Source organism: Petromyzon marinus, chromosome 62 (assembly GCF_048934315.1).
Source record: "Petromyzon marinus isolate PM22_M1 ecotype Great Lakes invasive population chromosome 62, UKy_Petmar_22M1.pri1.0, whole genome shotgun sequence".
Lineage (NCBI taxonomy): Eukaryota > Metazoa > Chordata > Hyperoartia > Petromyzontiformes > Petromyzontidae > Petromyzon > Petromyzon marinus.
Window position 1 is genome coordinate 7,758,322 of NC_133728.1, and position 27,618 is coordinate 7,785,939.

At 51.7% G+C, this 27,618-nt stretch overlaps 2 protein-coding genes across 2 annotated transcripts in view; both read left to right on the forward strand.

Moving 5' to 3' along the window:
• LOC142906237 (uncharacterized) overlaps positions 1 to 404 on the forward strand; it is a gene marked incomplete at its 5' end in the record, with an annotated part of 2,724 nt that extends 2,320 nt beyond the window's left edge. The window contains one exon of the mRNA XM_076053606.1: positions 1 to 404. This exon is cut by the window's left edge and continues 2,320 nt beyond it.
• Positions 1 to 27,618, forward strand: part of LOC116955861 (limbic system-associated membrane protein-like) — a 768,583-nt gene that overhangs the window by 329,643 nt on the left and 411,322 nt on the right. The gene's annotated exons all lie outside the window — the stretch shown is intronic.

The window sequence follows — 27,618 nt, forward strand, 5'->3', positions numbered from 1 at the left end:
GGTTTGAGTGGTCGCGAGGCTCAGAGACGTCCCCCCAAAACGCGCGGCATCTGATGAACGAGCGGAGTGCGTGGAGGGGTGGGACGATGGAGATGGGGGGGGGACGCTCCCCTTGTCAGTGTTGAAGTATAACGAGATAAAAAAAAAACAGTTTAACGCGTTCGTGTCTGCAGGGATTCATATTCTTGGTTCTTTCGGTAAAGTCACCACCACGTAGAAGGGGGGAAAAAAATTAATAATTCTCACGACGTTTCGATTGCAACACAAGCAACCATCATCATCATCATCGGCTGTGAAAACCACAGCAAGAAAAAAAAAACACTTTAACTGGTAGGTTCCTCCTGGTTACTACACCAGCCCACAGGGGATTATTGTTGTGTCCGTCCGTCCGTCGTGCATCCACAAATGGGAGGGGCTGGGTGGAGAGGGAGGGGCTGGGTGGGGCTGGGTGTGGAGGGAGGGGCTGGGTGGGGAGGGGAGGGGCTGGGTGGGGCTGGGCTGGTCACCCCGTGGTGCCTCCCTTATAAAACTCAACGTTTCACCTACTCACGCCGGCTTGTGCCTGCCCTCACAGTCGGGTATATTGTTGTGGAACACACCACGTGGTGCTGAACACACCACGTGGTGGTGGTGCCTCCGTTGTTGTTGTTGTTGTTGACCCTGCCCATTGACCGAGCCAACCCGACGTTCCTAACCAGCTCCCTTCCGCAGGAGAATGTGTTCAAGCTTTCGTGACTGCGGCGATTAATATCCTTGGTTTTTTTTCGGTAAAGTCACGTCGAAGGGAAGTAATGAAATAATAAAAAAATACAACAATAAATTCTCGCGACGTTTCGATTGCAGCACGGGCAATCATCATCAGGTGTGAAAGCCGCAGCCAGAAGGGGGAAAATAAACAAACCTCTTCTACGTGACTTTACCCTACAAATCAAAAATATAACGAGATAAAAACAGCTTGCTTGCGATGTTCAAACACCGAATCGCGTGCTGCATTAAGCGCGTGTACTCGTGGTAAACATGTCAACAACAACAACAACAAACAAACATGTTCTGGTAGTATATGATGTCTCTCTCTCTCTCTCTCTGCATGTGTGAGGTCGTCCGTAAATGTCCTCACGCGATTTTGGACATGCTATGATAATATATGCATCGTCCTGGGGGTCGTGGCTCAAAAGAAAGCCGTCCCTTGGCGTGGACCAATCAGTTTCAAGGACAATGCCACATATATATTATCATAGTGTGTTTTTTGTTTGCATTTCGACTGCGGGTATTGTGGTTAACGCAGTAACGTGAATCCTTTGCAAAAAATAAAGATTTCAGTTTTCTTGCCAGAAAAAAAGGGGAAAACCCCTATTATTATATTTTGGTACTTGGAAAAAGAGGTCTAATGGTGAAGAACAATCTTATTTTTTTCGCTTAATCTATTGTTTAATTTAATTTGATTTAATTTTTTTATATTAATAAGAAAAATCTTATTTTTTTGTTTAAGTGAATTTTATTTATTTTTCTACCTATTTTGAGCCAAAGAGTATGGATTCGCTGCAGACACGAAAGCTTCAAATCAAGATTTAGAACGGGTGGTTAATGCAGACACGATTCATGCCTCGCGAAATGTTGCAGCTGCTGTATTGCAACACGGGGTAAGACCTTTTACTCGTACAGAATCAGAATCTTTCTTTCATAGCGGAGGAATGCGACGAGACTTGAAGCTTTGTTTTTTTCCTTTACTTACAAATGTCCGGTCAAAAGTTCTCTACTTATCAAGATGGTTTAAATCCTTCTCATCCTCCTCCCCAATCGCACCCTCGCCTCTCCCTCCCCTCTCCCTCCCCTCTACCATACTCTCAAAATCCCACAACCTCGCTTGGCCCCGGGGGATATAATCGCAGAGCCATCTTGTGTCGATCGCCGCGCCCTGAGATTTGCGGAACAGCTACGGGTGTGTGGACTAATCTCCATCTGTTCCGACTTACACACGAGAGGAGATGACGTACCCCTGGGTAGCCGTGATATTGCAGTACACCAACGTTTGTGGACTAATCTCCATCTGTTCCGACTTACACACGAGAGGAGATGACGTACCCCTGGGTAGCCGTGATATTGCAGTACACCAACGTGTGTGGACTAATCTCCATCTGTTCCGACTTACACACGAGAGGAGATGACGTACCCCTGGGTAGCCGTGATATTGCAGTACAGCAACGTGTGTGGACTAATCTCCATCTGTTCCGACTTACACCCGAGAGGAGATGACGTACCCCTGGGTAGCCGTGAGATTGCAGTACACCAACGTGTGTGGACTAATCTCCATCTATTCCGACTTACACACGAGAGGAGATGACGTACCCCTGGGTAGCCGTGATATTGCAGTACACCAACGTGTGTGGACTAATCTCCATCTGTTCCGACTTACGAACCAGAGAAGGTGACGTACCCCTGGGTAGCCGTGATATTGCAGTACACCAACGTGTGTGGACTAATCTCCATCTGTTCCGCCTTACACACGAGAGGAGATGACGTACCCCTGGGTAGCCGTGATATTGCAGTACAGCAACGTGTGTGGACTAATCTCCATCTGTTCCGACTTACACCCGAGAGGAGATGACGTACCCCTGGGTAGCCGTGATATTGCAGTACAGCAACGTGTGTGGACTAATCTCCATCTGTTACAACTTACACACGAGAGGAGATGACGTACCCCTGGGTAGCCGTGATATTGCAGTACACCAACGTTTGTGGACTAATCTCCATCTGTTCCGACTTACACACGAGAAGAGATGACGTACCCCTGGGTAGCCGTGAGATTGCAGTACATCAACGTGTGTGGACTAATCTCCATCTGTTCCGACTTACACACGAGAGGAGATGACGTACCCCTGGGTAGCCGTGAGATAGCAGTACAGCAACGTGTGTGGACTAATCTCCATCTGTTCCGACTTACACACGAGAGGAGATGACGTACCCCTGGGTAGCCGTGAGATAGCAGTACAGCAACGTGTGTGGACTAATCTCCATCTGTTCCGACTTACACACGAGAGGAGATGACGTACCCCTGGGTAGCCGTGAGATTGCAGTACACCAACGTGTGTGGACTAATCTCCATCTGTTCCGACTTACGAACGAGAGGAGATGACGTACCCCTGGGTAGCCGTGAGATTGCAGTACACCAACGTGTGTGGACTAATCTCCATCTGTTCCGACTTACGAACGAGAGGAGATGACGTATCTATGAGTTGCCATGGGTGGGATGGGTGGTGTGGGTGGGGTGGGTGGGTGGGGTGGGTGGGTGGGGTGGGTGGGTGAGGTGGGGTGGGGTTGGTGAGGTGGGGTGAGGTTGGGTGGGTGGGTGACTGGTTGGAGTGGGGTGGCTGGGGTGGAGTGCGTGGTGTAGGGTGGGGTGGGTGGGGTGCGTGGGGTGGAGTGGGTGGAGTGGGTGGGGTGCGTGGGGTGGGTGGGGTGGGGTGGGTGGGGTGGGTGGGGTGCGTGGGGTGTGGTGTGGAGTCGGTGGGGTGGGTGGAGTGGGTGGGGTGCGTGGGGTGGGGTGGGTGGGGTGCGTGGGGTGGGTGGGGTGGGGTGGGGTGGGTGGGGTGGGTGGGGTGCGTGGTGGGGTGTGTGGTGTAGGGTGCGTGGTGTGGGTGGTTGTGGGTGGGGTGCGTGGTGTGGGTGGTTGTGGGTGGGGTGCGTGGTGTGGGTGGTTGTGGGTGGGGCGCGTGGTGTGGGTGGTTGTGGGTGGGGTGCGTGGTGTGGGTGGTTGTGGGTGGGGTGCGTGGTGTGGGTGGTTGTGGGTGGGGCGCGTGGTGTGGGTGGTTGTGGGTGGGGTGCGTGGCGTGGTGTGGGTGGTTGTGGGTGGGGTGCGTGGCGTGGTGTGGGTGGTTGTGGGTGGGGCGCGTGGTGTGGGTGGTTGTGGGTGGGGTGCGTGGTGTGGGTGGTTGTGGGTGGGGTGCGTGGTGTGGGTGGTTGTGGGTGGGGCGCGTGGTGTGGGTGGTTGTGGGTGGGGTGCGTGGCGTGGTGTGGGTGGTTGTGGGTGGGGTGCGTGGCGTGGTGTGGGTGGTTGTGGGTGGGGCGCGTGGTGTGGGTGGTTGTGGGTGGGGCGCGTGGGGTGGGTGGTTGTGTGTGGGGTGCGTGGTGTGGTGTGGGTGGTTGTGGGTGGGGCGCGTGGTGTGGGTGGTTGTGTGTGGGGTGCGTGGCGTGGTGTGGGTGGTTGTGGGTGGGGTGCGTGGCGTGGTGTGGGTGGTTGTGGGTGGGGCGCGTGGTGTGGGTGGTTGTGGGTGGGGCGCGTGGGGTGGGTGGTTGTGTGTGGGGTGCGTGGTGTGGTGTGGGTGGTTGTGGGTGGGGTGCGTGGCGTGGGTGGTTGTGTGTGGGGTGCGTGGCGTGGTGTGGGTGGTTGTGGGTGGTTGCGCGTTGGCTGCCTCGATGAATTCCTCCACCACCCCCTGGGTGTGTAGTGCTGGGGCTCAGGGACCGATGGATGTGCGCGCGTGCCCCCTAATCTCCGGCGCGACCCGCTCTGCCGGGCCAGATAAAACCGCGCGTTCAATTTGTATCGACTCCCCTAATGCGGCCCGATCTTTAAGCGGCCTTATTTGGACGTCCTCACACACGCGCTTAGCCCCAACAGCATGTTGGAGGCTAGTGCTGTGAGCGAGTGGGACCTATGAATGCCGAACACGTGGCACACCACGCCCACGGCCGCCTTTGTCTCCCCCAGAGGCGATCTTGACTGCACGCCGCGCCAGGAAGTCGCTAGTTTAGGCTGATTCCGAGCTAGGGGAGGCCCAGGTGCGGGCACAGATAATCGTCTTCACAGAGGTTTATATCTGAGCGTATTCCTCTCGTGGAAAATGCAAAGTTTCATTCAGACGCAGATAATCGCGACCTCAATTTGACACCACCAATAGTAATAATAATAACAACAATAATACATCCATAATACAGGCTGTGTTATATCGCGCAAATGCATAAATGCGTCGTTGAAGCCGACACCACCCAACACAGCCAACTAGCAAGGTTCATGTCACGCAAAACAGAACGTGGCCAATTCGTTACAGCGCTAACCCGTTGTGTGTTGGAGCGCAAAGCCACGACATTCGCTCTCTGAGTACCACACACAGGCGGTTAGTGATGTACTAGTGACGAATTGGCACGTTCTGATCACGTGACGCAAACCTTAATAAAATGGCCGTGTCGGGTGTGGGCGGGTTTCTTACGAAACATTGACGCGATCTAACCCCGCGAAAAAGAAAAATCAACAAAACCCTCTATCATGGACGATATTGCTCGCGAAATCCTACTACGTGTTAAACCAATCATATACATTGGGGGGGGGGGTTTAGAACACGTACGTGTAAATGTGTCGTTCACCCACCGCCACCCGACACAGCCAGTCGGTGAGGTTTGTCACGTGAGCACAACACGTGCCAATCAGTTACCAGTTCAGCGCACAGCGGTGAGTTATCGGGTGAATCCACAACATTTACAATTTGAGTACTGCGGGGTTTCGCTTGGTAATCACATCATCCAGCATTATCGTGGAGATTCTTCCCGAAATAGGGTGCTTCTGCAGAAACGAATCGGCACGTTTTGTTTTACGTGACAAGCCCCTTCTTCACTGTGCCGGGTGGTGGCGGGTTCACGACACACTTATACTTCCACGATCCGACCCAAAAACACCTTCGTTATGAGCGTCATGACCCCCCACTATCGAGGTAGCTGCCACGTGGCAGACTTCATGTGGTGTGGTGCGGTAGGAGGGGTCCGTGATGAATCAACTTCTCAGAGGGTAGCTCTTGATATCCTCTTCCGCAGGGCCTTCCGGTGTGTTCCAGAGCGTCACTCAGAGGTAGCTCCGTGATGTACACTTCCACGGGACCGTTATCTGTGTACCAGAGCGTCACTCTGAGCTAGGTCTGTGATATCAACTTCCACGGGCCGTTCTGTGTATGCCAGAGTGTCACTTGAGTGGAAAGTGTCTCAGTGGTAGCTCCTTCTTTTATACTTCCACGGGACCGTTCTCCGTGTACCAGAGCGTCACTCAGAGCTAGGTCTGTGATATCAACTTCCACGGGCCGTTCTGTGTATGCCAGAGTGTCACTTGAGTGGAAGGGGTCTCAGAGGTAGCTCCGTGATATACACTTCCACGGGGCCGTTCTCCGTGTACCAGAGCGTCACTCAGAGCTAGATCTGTGATATCAACTTCCAAGGGCCGTTCTGTGTATGCCAGAGTGTCACTTGAGTGGAAGGTGTCTCAGTGGTAGCTCCTTCTTTTATACTTCCACAGGGCCGTTCTCTGTGTACCAGAGCGTCACTCAGAGCTAGGTCTGTGATATCAACTTCCACGGGCCGTTCTGTGTATGCCAGAGTGTCACTTGAGTGGAAGGGGTCTCAGAGGTAGCTCCGTGATGTACACTTCCACGGGGCCGTTCTCCGTGTACCAGAGCGTCACTCAGAGCTAGATCTGTGATATCAACTTCCACGGGCCGTTCTGTGTATGCCAGAGTGTCACTTGAGTGGAAGGGGTCTCAGTGGTAGCTCCGTGCTGTACACTTCCACGGGGCCGTTATCTGCGTACCTGAAAGTCACTCAGGGGTGGGTGGCCAGCACCACGCCCGGCCGCCTTTGTCTCCCCTAGTGGCGATGTCTACTACGCACCGCACCAGGTTACTCATTCGAGGCTGAGTCGACCTATGGGAGGCCCCAGGACCGGTTTTGACAATCGCCACCGGTGTTGGCCGTGAGCGGGAATCGAACCCGGGTCGCCGGGTTCGTAGCGCAGCGTCACACACAGAGACGCAGAGGCAGCCGCGCAGAGCGATTGGCTTCCTGCCTCTCTCTCTCTCTCGCTCGCTGATTATAATTGCAGTCTCTCATATCGACTCCAGCTCTTCCCTTCAGGCCAGTTTCGTTTATTTTTTTTGTGTGTGTCGTCTCATCTCTCGCTCGCTCGCTCGCTCTCTCACCTCTCGCTCGCTCGCACGCACGCACCTCTCTCCGACGCAGTTTTGTGTCTTCGAGAGAGCAGAGCAGAGAGAGAGAGAGAGTTGGGAGTGTAGGCTGAGATGATTGCACGATTTGTAATATTACATTCGCCGAGTGTAATGCAGACACGAGACCCACTGAGGGGCTTGCTTTGCAACCTAACCCGGCACCACCACCCACCCCCCATCAGCCCCCATCAACCCCCATCGTCCATCACCATCACCCCCCCATCACCCACCCACGCACATCAACCAACTAAACCCCTGAAACATCAGGGCGTGACTGGTATACTCCCATCCTCCCATCCATCCCTCCCCCCACCACCATCCTCCCATCCTCCACCTACCCATCAACCCACTCAAGAAACAGGATATGCATTTATTCCTGGAGGAATCCGAGGAGCTAGGAAGCTCTTAGTAATTCGCAAATTTCCAGTAAAAAAAACCTGTAACATCGCGTGAACTCCCCGGTTGATTCGGCCCATCATCATCATCATCCATGCCTCCCGGGTCGATAAAATGAGTACCGCAGTCTGAAGTAGCGAGTTCGAATCCTGTTTGGGATGCTGGGTGGTTGACTCAGCCAACCATCATCATCATCTTCCATGCCTCCCGGGTCGATAAAATGAGTACCGCAGTCTGAAGTAGCGAGTTCGAATCCTGTTTGGGATGCTGGGGGGGTTGACTCAGCCCACCATCATCATCATCATCATCATCCCTGCCTCCCGGGTCGATAAAATGAGTACCGCAGTCTGAAGTAGCGAGTTCGAATCCTGTTTGGGATGCTGGGGGGGGGGGGGGGTTGACTCAGCCCATTATCGTCAGTCCTGCCTTCGGGGACCAGGGCCGATATAATGCGTGTACCACTCAGTGGGGGTGAAGAACAGCGCTGGTTGGCCTATGGGAGACATTCTTCCCCCGCCGTAGGAATGTGGAATTTCCACCACTGTCTCTGTGCAGGGCTGTGTAAACAATGGACAGCTGCCTAAATGTCTCAATGCTCACTCGAGCAGGAAATCAACTTGACTCCTCGAACCTTAAACGTGAAGTCCCGAGTTCGATTCCCGCTCACAATCAGTCAACGGCGCGACGTGCAGTAAACGTTGCCACCGGGGAGACAAAGGCGGCCGGGCGTGGTGGGCTTACGAACGGTAATCGGAGGTGCGGGTGGCGGTCAACACACACAACACACACAACACACACACAACACACACACGCAACACACACACAACACACACACAACACACACACAACATACACACACAACACACATTACACACACATCAAAGTTTCTGGCCACCCACCCCCTCCTGTGCCATTGCCGGCCTTCATCGGAGAGGTGCAGGCCCAGGACCGGTTCAGTTTATCGTCACCGGTGGTGTTGACCGTGAGCGGGAATTGAACTCGGGACGCCGGGTTCGTAGTGCAGCGTAGCGCTAACCACTACACCACCGCTCCCCCCACACACACTGTCACACACAGACACAGACAGACACACAGACACCGTCCTTGCCCCATCAGCCCGTCGAGGCTATGATGGTGGTGATGGTAGTGAGGATGGTGATGATGGTGATGATGGTGATGGTGGTGATGGTGATGATGGTAGTGATGGTGGTGATGATGATGGTGGTGATGGTGGTGATGGTGGTGATGGTAGTGATGATGGTGGTGATGATGATGGTGGTGATGGTGGTGATGGTGATGATGGTGATGATGATGGTGGTGGTGATGGTAGTGATGATGGTGATGATGATGGTGGTGATGATGATGATGGTGGTGATGGTAGTGATAATGGTGGTGATGATGATGGTGGTGATGGTGGTGATGGTGATGATGATGGTGGTGATGGTGATGATGATGGTGATGATGGTGGTGATGATGGTGATGGTGGTGGTGACGGTGGTGATGGTGATGATGATGGTGGTGATGATGATAGTGGTGATGGTGGTAATGGTGATGATGATGGTGGTGTTGGTGGTGATGATGGTGGTGATGGTAGTGATGATGGTGGTGATGATGGTGGTGATGGTGGTGATGGTGACGATGGTAGTGATGATGGTGATGATGGTGGTGATGATGGTGATGATGATGGTGGTGGTGATGATGATGATGGTGGTGATGGTGGTGGTGATGGTGGTGATGATGGTGGTGATGATGGTGGTGATGGTAGTGACGGTGGTGATGGTAGTGATGGTGGTGATGGTGGTGATGGTGGTGACGGTGATGATGGTGGTGATGATGATGGTAGTGATGATGGTGATTATGATGATGGTGGTGATGATGGTGGTGATGATGATGGTGGTGATGGTAGTGACGGTGATGATGATGATGATGGTGGTGATGGTGATGATGGTGGTGATGGTAGTGATGATGGTGATGATGGTGATGGTGGTGATGGTGGTGATGGTGATGATGGTGGTGATGATGATGGTAGTGATGATGGTGATTATGATGATGGTGGTGATGATGATGGTGGTGATGGTAGTGACGGTGATGATGATGATGATGGTGGTGATGGTGATGATGGTGGTGATGGTAGTGATGATGGTTTTGATGGTGATGATGATGATGGTGGTGATGGTGATGAAGATGGTGATGATGGTGGTGATGATGGTGATGGTGGTGGTGGTGGTGACGGTGGTGATGGTGATGATGATGGTGGTGATGATGATAGTGGTGATGGTGGTAATGGTGATGGTGGTGATGGTGGTGATGATGGTGGTGATGGTAGTGATGATGGTGGTGATGATGGTGGTGGTGATGGTGGTGATGGTGACGATGGTAGTGATGATGGTGATGATGGTGGTGATGATGGTGATGATGATGGTGGTGGTGATGATGATGGTGGTGATGATGGTGATGGTGGTGATGATGGTGGTGATGGTAGTGATGATGGTGGTGATGATGATGGTGGTGATGGTGGTGACGGTGATGATGATGATGGTGGTGATGGTGATGATGGTGGTGATGGTAGTGATGATGGTGGTGATGATGGTGGTGGTGATGGTGGTGATGGTGATGATGGTAGTGATGATGGTGATTATGCTGATGGTGGTGAAGGTGGTGATGGTGGTGATGATGGTAGTGATGATGGTGATTATGATGATGGTGATGAAGGTGGTGATGGTGGTGATGATGGTGATGGTGGTGGTGATGATGGTGGTGGTGATGGTGGTGATGGTGATGATGGTGGTGATGGTAGTGATGATGGTGATTATGATGATGGTGGTGAAGGTGGTGATGGTGGTGATGATGGTAGTGATGATGGTGATTATGATGATGGTGGTGAAGGTGGTGATGTTGGTGATGATGGTAGTGATGATGGTGATTATGATGGTGGTGATGATGATGGTGGTGATGATGGTGATGATGGTGGTGATGATGATGGTGGTGATGAGGATGATGATGGTGGTGATGGTGGTGATGGTGATGATGATGGTGATGAGCGAGCTATATTTTGTTGTGCCTAGGGTAGTTTCTGATCAATGGCTCGTGAGCTCAGCGTGGCCTTGCCTGGTAACATGAAACAACATTTATACAATAATTGTTTAAAACTGTTTGCATGTTGTTTGCATGTTCACGACATGTGTGTGTGTGGTGAATGCAGACATGATTCCTTTCGAAGGTTTCGGTTTGGTGTTTTAACATCTTAACACAACTGTTTTATTGCCAGAACAAAAAAAAGGGGAAAACCCGATCGTCATGTTTAGAACTTTGGATGTTTGAATCCACCCTGGGGTGTCTCACAAAGACAAAGGTCCCCCGTGTAGCCTCGACATACTTTCTGGGGCAAGTGCTGTCAGCGGACATCTATAGCTCACTCACACTACGCATTCGCGTGTCGATTTGCCGAAATGTTAACGCCTTCGCCCGGTGCGCAGGAGGTCGTGGGTTCCATCCCGACCCTGATGCCTGCTGCTGCTGTGTATTTGGAGTTTGCGTGTCTCTCTCTCATCATCATCACGGTGGCTAGGAGATGTTAACTACCTCGCCTGGTACGCAGGAGGTCGTGGGTTCCATCCCGACCCTGATGCCTGCTGCTGCTGTTGTATATTTGGAGTTTGCGTGTCTCTCTCTCATCATCATCATCACGGTGGCTGAGAGATATTAACTACCTCGCCTGGTGTACAGGAGTTTGCTTGTCTCTCTCTCTCATCATCATCACCATCACGGTGGCTAGGAGATGTTAACTACCTCGCCTGGTGTGCAGGAGGTCGTGGGTTCTATCTCTCATCATCATCATCATCACGGTGGCTAGGAGATGTTAACTACCTCGCCTGGTATACAGGAGTTTGCGTGTCTCTCTCTCTCATCATCATCACCATCACGGTGGCTAGGAGATGTTAACTACCTCGCCTGGCATACAGGAGTTTGCGTGTCTCTCTCTCTCTCATCATCATCACCATCACGGTGGCTAGGAGATGTTAACTACCTCGCCTGGTATATAGGAGTTTGCGTGTCTCTCTCTCTCATCATCATCATCACCATCACGGTGGCTAGGAGATATTAACTACCTCGCCTGGTATACAGGAGTTTGCGTGTCTCTCTCTCATCATCATCACCATCACGGTGGCTAGGAGATGTTAACTACCTCGCCTGGTATACAGGAGTTTGCGTGTCTCTCTCTCTCATCATCATCACCATCACGGTGGCTAGGAGATGTTAACTACCTCGCCTGGTATACAGGAGTTTGTGTGTCTCTCTCTTTACTTCTCTCTCTCTCTGTGGTCGTGGGGATTTTTTAAATCTTCGTGTTCCTCCGTATTCTTTTTTCCACCTCCACATTTGAAATCGAAGTGAGCTCAGAGTGATTTGGCTACCGCTTTAACCTTTCTCCACGACGACGACGATGATGATGATTAGTATTATTATTATAAGGCAACCTCGTTTAGCTGATATCATTTGTGACAGGTATGGTCGTTCGTATATTTGAAAAAAAAAATATAACAGGTTTCGCAGCTCTGGTTTGGAACCTTACACCTCGCAAGAAACAAAATCAAAAATCTAAAAGAACATCGATGTCGGTAATTCACCCATTACCATCCCAAACCAGGCGCGTTCTCGGCATGCCGTTAAGTTATAGCGGTGACGAAGATCATGTTGATGATGAGACGTGGTCGCATGATCGAGAATTTTTTATTTATTTTTTCCCTGGATTTTTCTGTTTGCGCAAAGTAACTTTGAGATGGTTTTCTTGTGCGTGATTTTTTTAGTTATTTTGTCTGTTGATGGTTGCACCCGATTCAAGAGCCGAATGGCTCGCAGGGCTATACCGAAATGAATGAAACTGAAAACTGAAAACTGATGGCAATGGGGACGTTCGCTCAGACTGGACGAATCCGATGAGCCATGAAGCTCTTTGGCTCACAGCACGGTCCCTTTGTGGCACAGAAGCAAACCGGGGGCAGGTGAGGCACGGGGAGCAAGTCCATCGCTGGACCCGCAGTGCCATCTGCTGGAATTGTCTGCATGCGGAGTGGCCCAAAATGCAGGACACATCGGGGTTCATATTCTTGGTTCTTTCCGTGAAGTCAGGCAGAAAGGAAATAACGAAATAAAAAAAAAATCTCACGACGTTTCAATTGCAACGCAAGCCATCATCATCAGGTGTGAAAACCACAGCAAGAAATTTTTTTTGGGAAAAAAAGTGGCGTTTTTTTTCTGCTGATGATTGACTGCTTGTGTTACAATCGAAACGTCGTGGGAATTTTTTTTTTAGTTTATTATTTCCTTTCTGCGTGGTGGTGACTTTACCGAAAGAACCAAGAATATGAATCCCTGCAGTCACGAAAGCTTTAAATCCACATAGGGGTTGTTGTTTGTATGGAGGGTGGCCCCAAAAGTCTGGACACATAGGGGTTGTTATTTGTATGGAGGGCGGCCCAAAAGTCTGGACACATAGGGGTTGTTATTTGTATGGAGGGTGGCCCAAAAGTCTGGACACATAGAGGATGTTGTTTGTATAGAGGGTGGCCCGAAAGTCAGGACACATAGGGGTTGTTATTTGTATGGAGGGTGGCCCAAAAGTCTGGACACATAGAGGTTGTTATTTGTATGGAGGGTGGCCCAAAAGTCTGGACACATAGGGGTTGTTATTTGTATAGAGTGTTGCCCAAAAGTCAGGACACATAGGGGTAATTTGTATGGAGGGTGGCCCAAAAGTCAGGACACATAGAAGTTGTTATTTGTATAGAGGATGGCCCAAAAGTCAGGACACATAGGGGTTGTGATTTGTATGGAGGGTGGCCCAAAAGTCAGGACACATAGGGGTTGTTATTTGTATAGAGGATGGCCCAAAAGTCAGGACACATAGGGGTTGTTATTTGTATGGAGGGTGGCCCAAAAGTCAGGACACATAGGGGTTGTTATTTGTATGGAGGGTGGCCCAAAAGTCAGGACACATAGGGGTTGTTATTTGTATAGAGTGTTGCCCAAAAGTCAGGACACATAGGGGTTGTTGTTTGTATAGAGTGTGGCCCAAAAGTCTGGACACATAGGGGTTGTTATTTGTATGGAGGATGGCCCAAAAGTCAGGACACATAGGGGTTGTTATTTGCATGGAGGGTGGCCCAAAAGTCTGGACACATAGAGGTTGTTATTTGTATAGAGGATGGCCCAAAAGTCTGGACACATAGGGGTTGTTATTTGTATAGAGTGTGGCCCAAAAGTCAGGACACATAGGGGTTGTTATTTGTATGGAGTGTGGCCCAAAAGTCAGGACACATAGGGGTTGTTATTTGTATGGAGGGTGGCCCAAAAGTCTGGACACATAGGGGTTGTTGTTTTGTATGGAGGGTGGCCCAAAAGTCAGGACACATAGGGGTTGTTATTTGAATAGAAGGTGGCCCAAAAGTCAGGACACATAGGGGTTGTTATTTGTATGGAGTGTGGCCCAAAAGTCAGGACACATAGGGGTTGTTATTTGAATAGAGGGTGGCCCAAAAGTCAGGACACATAGGGGTTGTTATTTGTATGGAGGGTGGCCCAAAAGTCAGGACACATAGGGTTGTTATTCGTATGGAGGGTGGCCCAAAAGTCAGGGACACATAGGGGTTGTTATTTGTATAGAGGATGGCCCAAAGTCTGGACACATAGGGGTTGTTATTTGAATAGAGGGTGGCCCAAAAGTCTGGACACATAGGGGTTGTTATTTGTATGGAGGGTGGCCCAATAGTCAGGACACATAGTTATTTGTATGGAGGGTGGCCCGAAAGTCAGGACACATAGTGGTTTTTCACGACTATGGATCTCTGTGCGAATATATGGATCTGTGTGTGAAGCCTACGGCTCTCTGCGCGGGTCTGTGCGTCTCAGCGTGAGTCTATGGCTGTCTGCGCTAGTATGCGGGCCTCTGCACGAATCTCTGTGCGTCTCACTGCGGGAGTCCATGGGTCTCTGTGTGTGTGTGGGGGTGGTGAGGGTCGATGGATCTCTCTCAGCCGTGGCTCTGCCAAGAGAATCTCTCCGTTGTTGCCCAGACACCAGACCCGTACCGCCACATGGGCGAGCAAATATTTGGCCAGGCACATCTGCTGCGATGAGAGAGTGAGAGGGGGTGAGAGCGGCAATGAGGGTGGGGTGGGCGCAATAGCTCACGATGGACATTACGACTCCACTCGTTAAGACTCCGCAGTCTCGCGGGCTCACAGCGGTAGCCAAACGACACTGGAGAGTGGGCTTGTGCCATCAAGGGGGCGTACAGAAGCCTGCCCCCCGCCCCACCCCCCACTCTTCCTGCTCATCCTCCACACCCTTCCTCCCCTTCCTCCTTCACCCTCCCCATTCAGGCAGGCCCGACACTCGCCCTCTTGTCCTCCTCCTCCCCTCCTTCCTTCCCTCTCCTCCCCCTCTCCTCCTCCCCCCTCCTCCCCTCCTCCCGCCTCCTCCGCCTCCTCCTCCCTCCTCCCCTCCTCCTCCTCCCCTCCGCCTCCCCTCCTTCCCCTCCTCCCCTCCTCCTCCTCCTCCCCCCCTCCTCCTCCTCCTCCACCGCCTCCTCCTCCTCCTCCACCTCCCCCCTCCTCCTCCTCCTCCTCCTCCCCACTCCTCCTCCTCCCCCCCCTCCTCCTCCTCCTCCTCCCCCTCCTCCTCCCCCCTCCTCCTCTTCCTCCCCCCTCCTCCTCCTCCTCTTCCTCCTCCCCCCCCTCCTCCTCCTCCTCCCTCCGCCTCCTCTTCCTCCTCCACCGCCTCCTCCCCCCCTCCTCCTCTTCCTCCTCCACCGCCTCCTCTGTCCTCCCTCCTTCCTCCCCACTCCCCCCCCACCTCCACTCCTCCCTCCTGAGACCTTCCGATTGTTCTTCCGACGATCGTTAACCGCCCTGCGCTGTCCGTGCACACTGCCTCCACCGACCGTGTGACCACAAAGTCGGTCTTTTTTTTCCCATGTTTTTTTCCCATGTTTTTTTCCCATGTTTTTTTCCCTTGTTATTTTTTTCCTATGTTTTTTCCTTGTTTATTTTCCATATTTTTTTCCCATGTTTTTTTCCCATATTTTTTTCCCTTTAATTTTCCCATATTTTTTTCCCTTGTTATTTTTTTCCTATGTTTTTTTCCTTGTTTTTATTCCACGTTTTTTTCCCATATTTTTCCCCCATATTTTTTCCCCATATTTTTTCCCCATATTTTTTCCCATATTTTTTTCCCTTTAATTTTTCCCCATGTGTTTTTTTTGCCATGCTATTTTTTTCCTATGTTGTTTTTTATCACGTTTTTTTCCCCGTGTTTCCCCCACCCCAACCATGTTTTTTTCCCACTTTTTGTCCCATGTTGTTTTCTTCCCATGTTTTTTTCCCAATGTTTTTTTCCCCCCGTGTTTTTCCCCACCACTTTTTTTTCCGTGTTTATTTTTTCCATTATTTTTCCACGTTAGTTTTTCTCCCAATGTTTTTTTTCCCAATGTTTTTTTCCCCCGTGTTTTTCCCCACCAATTTTTTTTCCGTCTTTATTTTTTCCATTTTTTATCCACGCTAGGTTTTTTTTTCCCCAATGTTTTTTTTTCTGCGCCGATACCCTCCCTTCATTTTCGCCGCTATAATGGGGGTGCCGCGCTGTTGCCGAGATGCCATTTCTCCCTCGCCATGCAACGCGGGAGGAGTTCGTGCGTTTCGATCAAGTCCCCCAGACGCAAAGCCGCTGTATATTTGCATCCGTGATGATATAATGGATGTCTTACCTCTATCATCGCCTCTATTATGGATAATATTGGTCGTAAAAGCCTACGTGTTTAGCGACAGATTTGGAGTCTGCGTGTCTCCCTCTCTCTCTCTCTCATCATCATCACGGTGGCTAGAAGATGTTAATTACCTCGCCAGGTATACAGGAGGCCGTGGTTTTAATCCGGAATTTGACGATGCCTGCTGCTGTATATTTGGAGTCTGCGTGTGTTTTCTCATCATCATCATCATCACCACGGTGGCTAAGAGATGTTAATTACCTCTCCTGGTATACAGGAGGTCGTGGTTTAAATCCGGACCCTGATGCCTGCTGCTGTACATTCGGAGTCTGCGTGTCTCTCTCATCATCATCATCATCATCACGGTGGCTAAGATATGTTAACTACCTCTCCTGGTATACAGGAGGTCGTGTTTTTAATCCCGACCCTGATGCCTGCTGCTGTACAATTCGGAGTCTGCGTGTCTCTTTCTCTCTCTCATCATCATCCCGGTGGCTAGGAGATGTTAATTACCTCGCCTGGTATACAGGAGGTCGTGGTTTAAATCCGGACCCTGATGCCTGCTGCTGTACATTCGGAGTTTGCGTGTCTCTCTCATCATCATCATCATCACGGTGGCTAAGAGATGTTAACTACCTCTCCTGGTATACAGGAGGTCGTGTTTTTAATCCCGACCCTGATGCCTGCTGCTGTACAATCGGAGTCTGCGTGTCTCTCTCTCTCTCATCATCATCCCGGTGGCTAGGAGATGTTAATTACTTCTCTAGGTATACAGGAGGTCGTGTTTTTAATCCCGACCCTGATGCCTGCTGCTGTACAATCGGAGTCTGCGTGTCTCTCTCTCTCTCTCATCATCACGGTGGCTAGGAGATGTTAATTACTTCTCCAGGTATACAGGAGGTCGTGGTTTTAATCCCAACTCTGATGCCTGCTGCTGTACAATTCGGAGTCTGCGTGTCTCTCTCTCTCATTATCACGGTGGCTAGGAGATGTTAATTACTTCTCCAGGTATACAGGAGGCCGTGGTTTTAATCCGGAATTTGATGCCTGCTGCTGTATATTTGGAGTCTGCGTGTCTCTCTCATCATCACGGTGGCTATGAGATGTTAATTACCTCTCGTGGTATACAGGAGGTCGTGGTTTAAATCCGGACCCTGATGCCTGCTGCTGTACAATTCGGAGTCTGCGTGTCTCTCTCTCTCTCTCATCATCATCACGGTGGCTAGGAGATGTTAATTACTTCTCCAGGTATACAGGAGGTCGTGGTTTTAATCCCAACTCTGATGCCTGCTGCTGTACAATTCGGAGTCTGCGTGTGTCTCTCTCTCATTATCACGGTGGCTAGGAGATGTTAATTACTTCTCCAGGTATACAGGAGGTCGTGTTTTAATCCCGATCCTGACGATGCCTGCTGCTGTACAATTCGAAGTCTGCGTGCCTCTCTCTCTCTCTCTCTCCACGTGGTCGCGTGGATTTTTCCCTCCGGGTACCTCCTGCGTGTTTTTCTGCCTCCACATTTTGAATCGAAGTCGTGCGAGCTCAGAGTTACTTGCGCTGCTGCTATGAATGTCCACGTGGTGACGGCGACTATTATGACGACGACGATGATGACGACGATGATGACGACGACGATGACGACGACGACAATGAACCGCCACTTCGTTGAGCTATCGATCGCACGTGTGCACAACGACTCGGCGAGACGTCCGCACGTGAAGAGCCACTTTTATTTAAAGTTATGCAAAATGAGGAACCCCGCAAAACGAATTCCACAAACACATTCTCCTGCGGAAGGGAGCTGGTTAGGAACGTCGGGTTGGCTCGGTCAATGGGCAGGGTCAACAACAACAACAACGGAGGCACCACCACCACCACCACGTGGTGTGTTCAGCACCACGTGGTGTGTTCCACAACAATATACCCGACTGTGAGGGCGGGCACAAGCCGGCGTGAGTAGGTGAAACGTTGAGTTTTATAAGGGGGGCACCACGGGGTGACCAGACCCTCCCCACCCAGCCCCTCTCCACCCAGCCCCACCCCTCCCATTTTTGGATGCACGACGGACGGACGGACGGACACAATAATCCCCTGTGGGCTTCTGGTGGTGTTGCAACCAGGCGGTTCCTACACAGTATGATGTAGTATAATTGTGCATCATGTATTGCAGTCCTGTACATGGCCGTGTAACGTGTTTTGAATGGACAGGAGTACAGTTAGACTGACGGGCAAATCGAATAACGAACATGCCTCTGTAACGTAACTTGTTTCGTGATTAGAGGAGTCTCTGTACAGTGCAGCTCAAGCGGGGCCTTACCTGGTAAAACATTAAAACATCGATTTAAAGCTTTCGTGACTGCAATGATTCATCTTCTTTGGTTCTTTCGGTAAAGTCACCACGTAGAATGATAATAAAATAATAAATTGATAAAATAAAATAGCACAATAATATTCTCACGACGTTTCGGCCACAACACAAGCGGCCTTCATCAGGTGAAGGGGGCGAGACTGTCTGGTACTCCAGCGCTGTCCTACCAGACAGTCTCGCCCCCTTCACCTGATGAAGGCCGCTTGTGTTGTGGCCGAAACGTCGTGAGAATATTATTGTGTTATTTTATTTTATCAATTTATTATTTTATTATCATTCTACGTGACTTTACCGAAAGAACCAAAGAAGATTAAAACATCGATACCGCTTAATAGGTTTTACATTCAGTAAACGATAGGGGGCAGTCTGCCACAGGGAAACTTGAAAAATAAAAAAAACACTTCCCTCCCGGACACCGCGCAGCGGCGATAATCCTGTTGGTCCGTGTGATATTTTTTTTTGCGTCTTGTGAAACGTGATTATTATTATTCATCATGGATGAAAAGGTAGCTTTTGCTCATTAAAAAGGAGGCTACGTGAGAGAGCGAGCGGAGAAGGATGTTGGGGTTTTTGGGGGGTGGTGGGTGGTGGTGGTGGTGGTGGGGGAGTTAGTAGGGTGTTGGAAGACAGAAAATAAGCTACAAGTTCAATCCCTTGTAGCAGTAGTGGGGGTCGAGAGGTTGCGTACTCTTTGGTTCTATTCGGTAAAGTCACGTAGGTAAAAAAACGACAGAAATCACGACGTTTCGGCCACAAACACAAGTGTACCTTCATCAGGTGAAGGGACCGGACTGTCTCGTTTCACCACGTGGTCTTGTGCGGGCAGATTTTGAGTTTTCTGGGTACGTGACGGCCTAGCAGCCGCATCTATACGAGCACAAACAAAACCAAATGTATATCGTCTATCTGTTTGTGTTCCTCTCCCTCGCGATGGGACGTTGTAGGACGGACGTTGAGATTTACAAGGGGGCACGGGGCGAGACCATTAAGGTCTGAATTGGTCTGTGACATGAGGTAAGGGGCACTGATAAGGGGTTGACACCAATGAAAAGGGGTTGACACCAATGAACCCGAAGATACGTAGTCGTGGCATCCACGTGTCAAGCAAAGACCAGCATGCAGCAGACTCTCGGGGAGTAGCATGATGAGCAGCATCATTGGCAGCAATTATATTAACGTTAAAACACGTACAATCGTTTTTTTTTTAAATTTAGCAACGTACGTTGTTTTTTTTTTGTCTATGTGTTTGCGTTTCTCACCCTCGTGATGGGACTTTGTAGGGCGAACTTGGAGATTTACAAGGGGCACGGCGTGATGAATGCGATCTGAATTGGCATATCATGAGGTGTCGGCACTGATCAGGAATTTACAGCTGTGAGGTTGGCACAGCCCATCGTCATCCGGGGGGGTCGGGGGGTCGATATAATTGAGGACTACTTTGTGTTGAGCGGTGGCGGTGGTGTGGGAGGGGGAGGGGGGCGGATTGTGTCACGGATAGACTCGCCGCCGGCATAGGAATGTCGAATTTCCACCACTGCCTCTGCCCCAGAGCACCGATGAACTCGAAGTTCGTTTTTTATGCGCACCACCCCAACGCCACCATCACCACCACCCCCACCTCTTCCACCCCCCCCCCCCACCGCCTCCCCCTACCCCCCTCCCCACCACCTGACTCACTCATCTACTCACTCACCCACTCATCCACTCACTCACTCACTCATCCACTGTCACACACACTCATCCACTGACTCACTCATCTACTCACCCAATCACCCACTCACTCACTAACCCAATCATCCACTCACTCACCCACTCATCCACTGTCTCACCCACTCACCCACTGACTCACTCATCTACTCACTCACTCACCCACTCACCCACTGACTCACTCATCTACTCACTCACCCACTCATCCACTGTCGCACCCACTCACCCACTGACTCACTCATCTACTTACTCACTCACTAACCCACTCATCCACTCACTCACCCACTCATCCACTGTCTCACCCACTCACCCACTGACTCACTCATCTACTCACTCACTCACCCACTCACCCACTGACTCACTCATCTACTCACCCAATCACCCACTCACTCACTAACCCAATCATCCACTCACTCACCCACTCATCCACTGTCTCACCCACTCACCCACTGACTCACTCATCTACTCACTCACTCACTAACCCACTCATCCACTCACTCACCCACTCATCCACCGTCTCACCCACTCACCCACTGACTCACTCATCTACTCACTCACTCACTAACCCACTCATCCACGCACTCACCCACTCATCCACTCTCTCACACACTCACCCACCGACTCACTCATCCACTCACTCACCCACTCATCCACTCACTCACTAACCCACTCATCCACTCACTCACCCACTCATCGACTCACTCACTCACCACTCATCCACTCACTCACCAACTCATCCACTGTCTCACACACTCACCCACTGACTCACTCATCTACTCACTCACTCACCCACTCACTCACTAACCCACTCATCTACTTTTTCACACACTCACCCACCGACGCACTCATCCACTCACTCACCCACTCATTCACTCACTCGCTAACCCACTCATCCACTCACTCACCCACTCATCCACTCACCCACTCACCCACTCATCCACTCACTCACTTACCCACTCATCCACTCATTCACACACGCATCCACTCACTCACCCACTCATCCACTCACCCACTCACTCACCCACTCATCCACTCACCAAATCACTCACCCACTCATCCACTCACCAAATCACTCACCCACTCATCCACTCACTCACCTACTCATCCACTCACTCACTAACCCACTCATCCACTCACTCACCCACTCATCCACTCATCCACTCACTCACACACTCATCCACTCACCCACTCACTCACCCACTCACCAAATCACTCACCCACTCATCCACTCACCAAATCACTCACCCACTCATCCACTCACTCTCCCACTGATCCACTCACTCACTAACCCACTCATCCACTCACTCACCCACTCATCCACTTACCCACTCACTCACCCACTCATCCACTCACCAAATCACTCACCCACTCATCCACTCACTCACTCACTAACCCACTCACCCACTCATTCATCCACTCACCCACTCACTCACTCACCCACTCATCCACTCACCCACTCACCCACCCACTCACTCACCCACCGACTCACTCATCCACTCACACCCGGTCGATACCAGACACTGCCCCGTGTCGTCTAATCCATCTCGATAGCCGCCCAGATTTTCGTAGCGCAGTGCCGCACCCTCACCGCTGCGCCACCGCTCCCCACCCACCCACCCACCCCACCCCACCAACCCCACCCACCAACCCAACTCCCCCTCCACACACGAGTTCGTAAAGCGGTGCTGATGGGAACCAATCCTCTTGCACAAGCGCTTGGCGCTGCGGTCGGGCTGCGTTTAGAATTCCAACCACGGAAGGGTCCGTGATGGGGACCCACTTCACTTCTCAAGGGCGAAGAGACGGATACGAGGGAGGGGGGGGGGGAGGAGAGGGGGCGAGGGAGGAGAGTGGAGAGAGAGTGGGGGGGGGGGGGGGAGTGGGGGGGGGGAGGGAGGGAGGGAGAGTGGAGAGGGAGGGGGGGAGAGTGGGGGGGAGAGTGGAGAGGGAGTGGGGGGGGGAGGGGGGGGAGAGTGGAGAGAGAGTGGGGGGGAGTGGGGGGGGGGGAGAGTGGAGAGGGAGGGGGGGAGTGGGGGGGGAGAGTGGAGAGGGAGGGGGGAGTGGGGGGGGGGAGAGTGGAGAGGGAGGGGGGGAGTGGGGGGGGGGAGAGTGGAGAGGGAGGGGGGAGTGGGGGGGGGAGAGTGGAGAGGGAGGGGGTGAGGGGGGGGAGAGTGGAGAGGGAGTGGGGGTAGAGGGAGGGGGGGAGGAGAGTGGGGGGGAGTGGGGGGGAGGGAGGAGAGTGGAGAGGGAGGGGGGAGGGGGAGAGGGAGGGGGGAGGAGAGTGGGGGGGAGTGGGGGGGAGGGAGGAGAGTGGAGAGGGAGGGGGGAGGGGGAGAGGGAGGGGGGAGGAGAGTGGGGGGAGTGGGGGGGGGAGGAGAGTGGAGAGGGAGGGGGGAGGGGGAGAGGGAGGGGGGAGGAGAGTGGAGAGGGAGTGGGGGGGAGTGGGGGAGAGAGGATAGGGAGTGGGGGGAGGGGAGGGAGGGAGGGAGAGGGGGGTGGGGGGGGAGTCAGAGGTGTGGTGGGGGAGCCAGGGATAATGCGAGAGAGGAGAGAGAAGCGTGGTGGAAGGGGGGGGCGAGGGGATGGGGCATTGGAAATTATTGCGTAAATAATGTAATGGATATTTGAAAGAAAGAAAGAGAGAGAGAGAGGATGCGCGAGGTGAGATATATGTATGGATCGAGTGAGATGGACGACAGAGACGTGATGATTAATAGGGATCGAGACAGAGAGTGGGCCAGAGAGAGAGAGAGTGAGGATGGAGGGCGACTTCGTTAGAGAGAGAGAGCGATGGAGAGAAAGCGAGGAAGAGGCATGGAGAGAGAGAGAGGCAGAGTGGGGAAAGAGGTAAGAGAGAGGGAGAGACTTTGACTTTTAAACTGAAAAGCCAAGGAGAGCAGAGAGAGAGAGAGTGGTGGTGTTCAAACGAAGTTGATTTTTTTTTCTGATTGGAAATACGGAAATAATGTATTGCATATTTCAGAGAATAGAGCGACGCAGAGTGATATATATATACAAACACACACAGAGATGCAGAGAGACGTGAAGAATACGAGGGACAGAGAGAGAGAGAGCGTGGGAGAGAGATTTGAGAAACTTTTTTTAAATTGTTAAACAACTTTTATTGCCGCCAGCAGCAAAAGCACTGGAGGCGATTTCGATATGAAACGCACAAAGTCACCAGCAACACAAATGCAAATGAACGCTGCAAATCCACGCGCTGTGGCGCTAAAAAGCACCGCGCACGACACGAAATAAAAGCCACGTGGTGGTTGTGGTGGTGGTGGTTGTGGTGGTGGTGGTTGTGGTGGTGGTGGTGGTTGTGGTGGTGGTGGTTGTGGTGGTGGTGGTGGTTGTGGTGGTGGTGGTTGTGGTGGTGGTGGTTGTGGTGGTGGTGGTGGTGGTTGTGGTGGTGGTGGTGGTTGTGGTGGTGGTTGTGGTGGTGGTGGTGGTTGTGGTGGTTGTGGTGGTGTTGGTGGTGGTTATGGTGGTTGTGGTGGTTGTGGTGGTGGTTGTGGTGGTCATCGCTCACGCCACGGTGACGAGCGAGCGCTTCAGAAGGTGAACACGTGGTGTGCCGTCCACGCTGGTTACAGAGAGGGGCTTGTCCGGCTCCCCAGCGTTCGAGGAAGACTCGCTGCACATCACCGACACGTGTGTGTGGTACGTGGCGTGCTCCAGCCGGAGCCGCGCCTTGAGCAGGCCCTCCCTGATGACCGGAAGCAGCACAGAGCAGCCGTCAGTGTCACCTAGCAGCGTCTTGCTCCTCGTTCGTTAGACAGAGCGATGGAGATGAAAGCGAGGAAGAGGCAGGGGCAAAGAGAGGCAGAGTGGGGAAAGAGGTAAGAGAGAGGGAGAGACAGAGAGGCGATCAAACTAAGAGTCGATTTATCTTGTACCGATCGGAATTATTTGCTGCGATGATACATTGCATAGTTCAGCGATACAGAGCGTTCAGAGGGACACACACACACATATATATATATATATGTATACGCATATATATATGCGTACAAATGCAGGGATATCGAGAGAGACATGAAGGATACTGGGGACAGAGGAGGCAATGAGAGAGAGAGTGAGTGAGTGAGACCGATGGAGAGACAGAGGGGTGAGAGAGTGGAGATAGAGAGAGACACAGAGAGAGAGAGCAAGAGCGAGCGAGGTGATTAAACAAAGTCCAGTTTTTCTTTCGTCTTACTCAATGGAAATACGCAAATAATGTATTGCATATTCCAAAGACAGAGAGAGAGACAGACGTAGACATATACACACACACACACGTACAGAGAGATGCAAAAATACATGAATAATACTAGAGCTGGAGAGAGAACGATTCACGAATTTGCGTTGGAGAGAGAGAGAGAGAGCGATGGAGAGAATTCATCATCTTCACTGAAATAGAATCGGTGTTATTAGCATTACGTCAAATTAGAATTCGCACAATAGGAAATGTTAACAAGATCCATTCGCTTAAATTGGAGAGGTTTATGACGTTGGAAAAGAAGCGAAAGTCAATGTGTTGTATATATATTTAAAAAAATAATGTTTAAAACTGAAAAGCGGAGATCAGAGAGAGTGAGGGAGAGAGTGGTGGTGTTCAATCGAAGTTTATTATTTTCTGCTGATTGGAAAATACGGAAATAATGTATTGCATATTTCAGAGAATAGAGAGACGCAGAGTGATATAAACACACATACACACAGAGATGCAGAGAGACGTGAAGAATACGAGGGACAGAGAGAGCGTCGGAGAGAGATTTGAGAAACGTTTTTTTACTTTTTAAACAACTTTCATTGCCACCAGCAGCAACAGCGCTGGAGGCGATGTCGATTGCGACACACAGAGTCACCGGCAACGATTAACCAGCAACACGACGACAAAACAACGGCCACGTGCTTGTGGCCACGTGACGATCGACGCGCCACGCACGACACAAACAAAGTCCATGGCGCGGGGTGTCGGGGAGTCAAAGGCGGCCGGGCGTGGTGCTGGTCACCCACGCGCTCGCGTGCCGTGCACGCATTCATAGGGTGCCGCTACTTGTTTACCAGCACTTGCCACGACATCATGTCGAAGGCTACACGGGTGATCTTTGTCTGTGTGTGTGTTCGGGTGCGCGGAGCGGTGGCGCCGCGGTTAGCGCGCTTCCAATCACAGCCACCCCCTCGCGTGCCGTGCCGAGCCTTCCATAGGCTGCCTGCTGCTCGTACCCGTTGACAGCACTTGCCCCTCATCCTCCGTAGAAGGCTATACGGGGGATCTTTGTCTGTGTGCGTATGTGTGTGTGTGTGTCTGTGTGTGTTCGGGTGGGCGGAGCGGTGGCGCCGCGGTTAGCACGCTCCGCCGAGAAACCGCGGGCCAGCCAAACGTTCGCGTGCCTTGCCAGGCCCTTCACGAGGCCCAAGCTGCCGCTGCTCGTCGAGGACACTTGCCCCCTCGACACTCGAAGGCTATACGGGGGCGAGAGGAACCTCTGTCTTTGTGCCGGTGGCCTCGTGGAGGAGGTGGCAGATGGCCGGCCGAGAGGAAACGGATTGGGAATTAGCCGATGGAGTTCAGGGGGTCAAGTTGTGGGGAGACGGCCCCTCCCATCCAGACCCCCCCTAACCCCCCCCCCTCCTCCACTCCACCACCCCCCCCCCCAACACCACCCACCTTTCCCTGTTAGACTCATCGAAGGCAAACGTGACTGGGATTTGGTGATCAAAGTGCTGGAGAGCGGCTGTGATGAGGTCCGCTCCCTTACGCGAGGTGCTGAGGATGCTTCGGTCGATACCGTCAGACGCATTCACCACCATCACAGCCACTGTGTTCAACCACACACTCAGCCAGACACTCACCCACCCATCCACTCGCCCATCCACTCACCCATCCATTCAACCATCCACTCAACCATCCACTCACCCACTCACTCACCCATCCACTCACCCATCCACTCACTCATCCACTCACCCACTCACTCACCCATCCACTCACCCATCCACTCACTCATCCACTCACCCACTCACTCACCCATCCACTCACCCATCCACCCACCCACTCACTCACCCATCCACTCACTTATCCACTCACCCATCCACTCACTCACTCCTGCACTCAATCACTCGCCCAGTCACTCACCCATCCACTCAACCATCCACTCACCCACTCACTCACCCATCCACTCACCCATCCACTCACTCATCCACTCACCCACTCACTCACCCATCCACTCACCCATCCACTCACTCATCCACTCACCCACTCACTCACCCATCCACTCACCCATCCATCCACTCACTCACTCACTTCTGCACTCACTCATGCACTCACTCACTCACTCATGCACTCAATCACTCACGCGCTCATCCACTCACTCATTAACTCACTCCTGCACTCACTCACTCATGCACTCAATCACTCATCCACTCACTCATCCACTCATGCACTCATTCACTCACTCCTGCACCCACTCACTCATGCAATCAATCACTCATCCACTCATTCACTCACTCCTGCACTCACTCACTCATCCACTCATTCACTCACTCCTGCACGCACTCACTCCTGCACTCACCCATGCACTCAATCACTCATTCAATCATCCACTCATTCACTCACTCCTGCACTCACTCACTCATGCACTCACTCACTCATCCACTTTTTCACTCACTCATGCACTCACTCATGCACTCACTCATGCACTCACTCACACCCATCCACTCTCTCGCTCATCCACTCACTCACTCCTGCACTCACTCACTCATGCACTCAATCACTCATTCACTCACTCATTGACTCATCCACTCACTCACTCGCTCATCCACTCACTCACCCACTCACTCATCCGCTCATTCATCCACTCAATCACGCATCCACTCACTCGCTCATCCACTCACTCACTCGCTCATCCACTCACTCACCCACTAACTCATCCGCTCACTCATCCACGCATTCACGCATCCACTCACTCATCCACTTACTCACTCACTCGTGCGCTATCCCAACGCATTAAGTCATCCACTCACTGACTCATTCATCCAAACTCATACACAAGTTAACAACGCCATGCTAACATTCATATACGAGCAATGTAAAACCAAGTGTATAATCGCACACAGAATACATTTTATTAATTCCCAATCGCCGTGATATGGGGCCGAGTTATTTTTTTTTGGCACGGTTCAGACTCAGCGGCCGCCCTGTTTAATGCTGCGCGTGTCTCAACGAGCAGTGGAGGCTGCACCAGCAGCGTGCTGACGTTAAAGACCGCCGCGCGAGGACATTCCTGAAGACGTGGCTGTTCACATTCGTGGCAAAAGTTAAAGAGGTTTAATGGTTTGTTTTTTGTTGTTGTTAGAAAATTCACAGCAGTATAATGAATTTGCAAACCACGTGGTCAATTGTTGCTCCCCTCCGC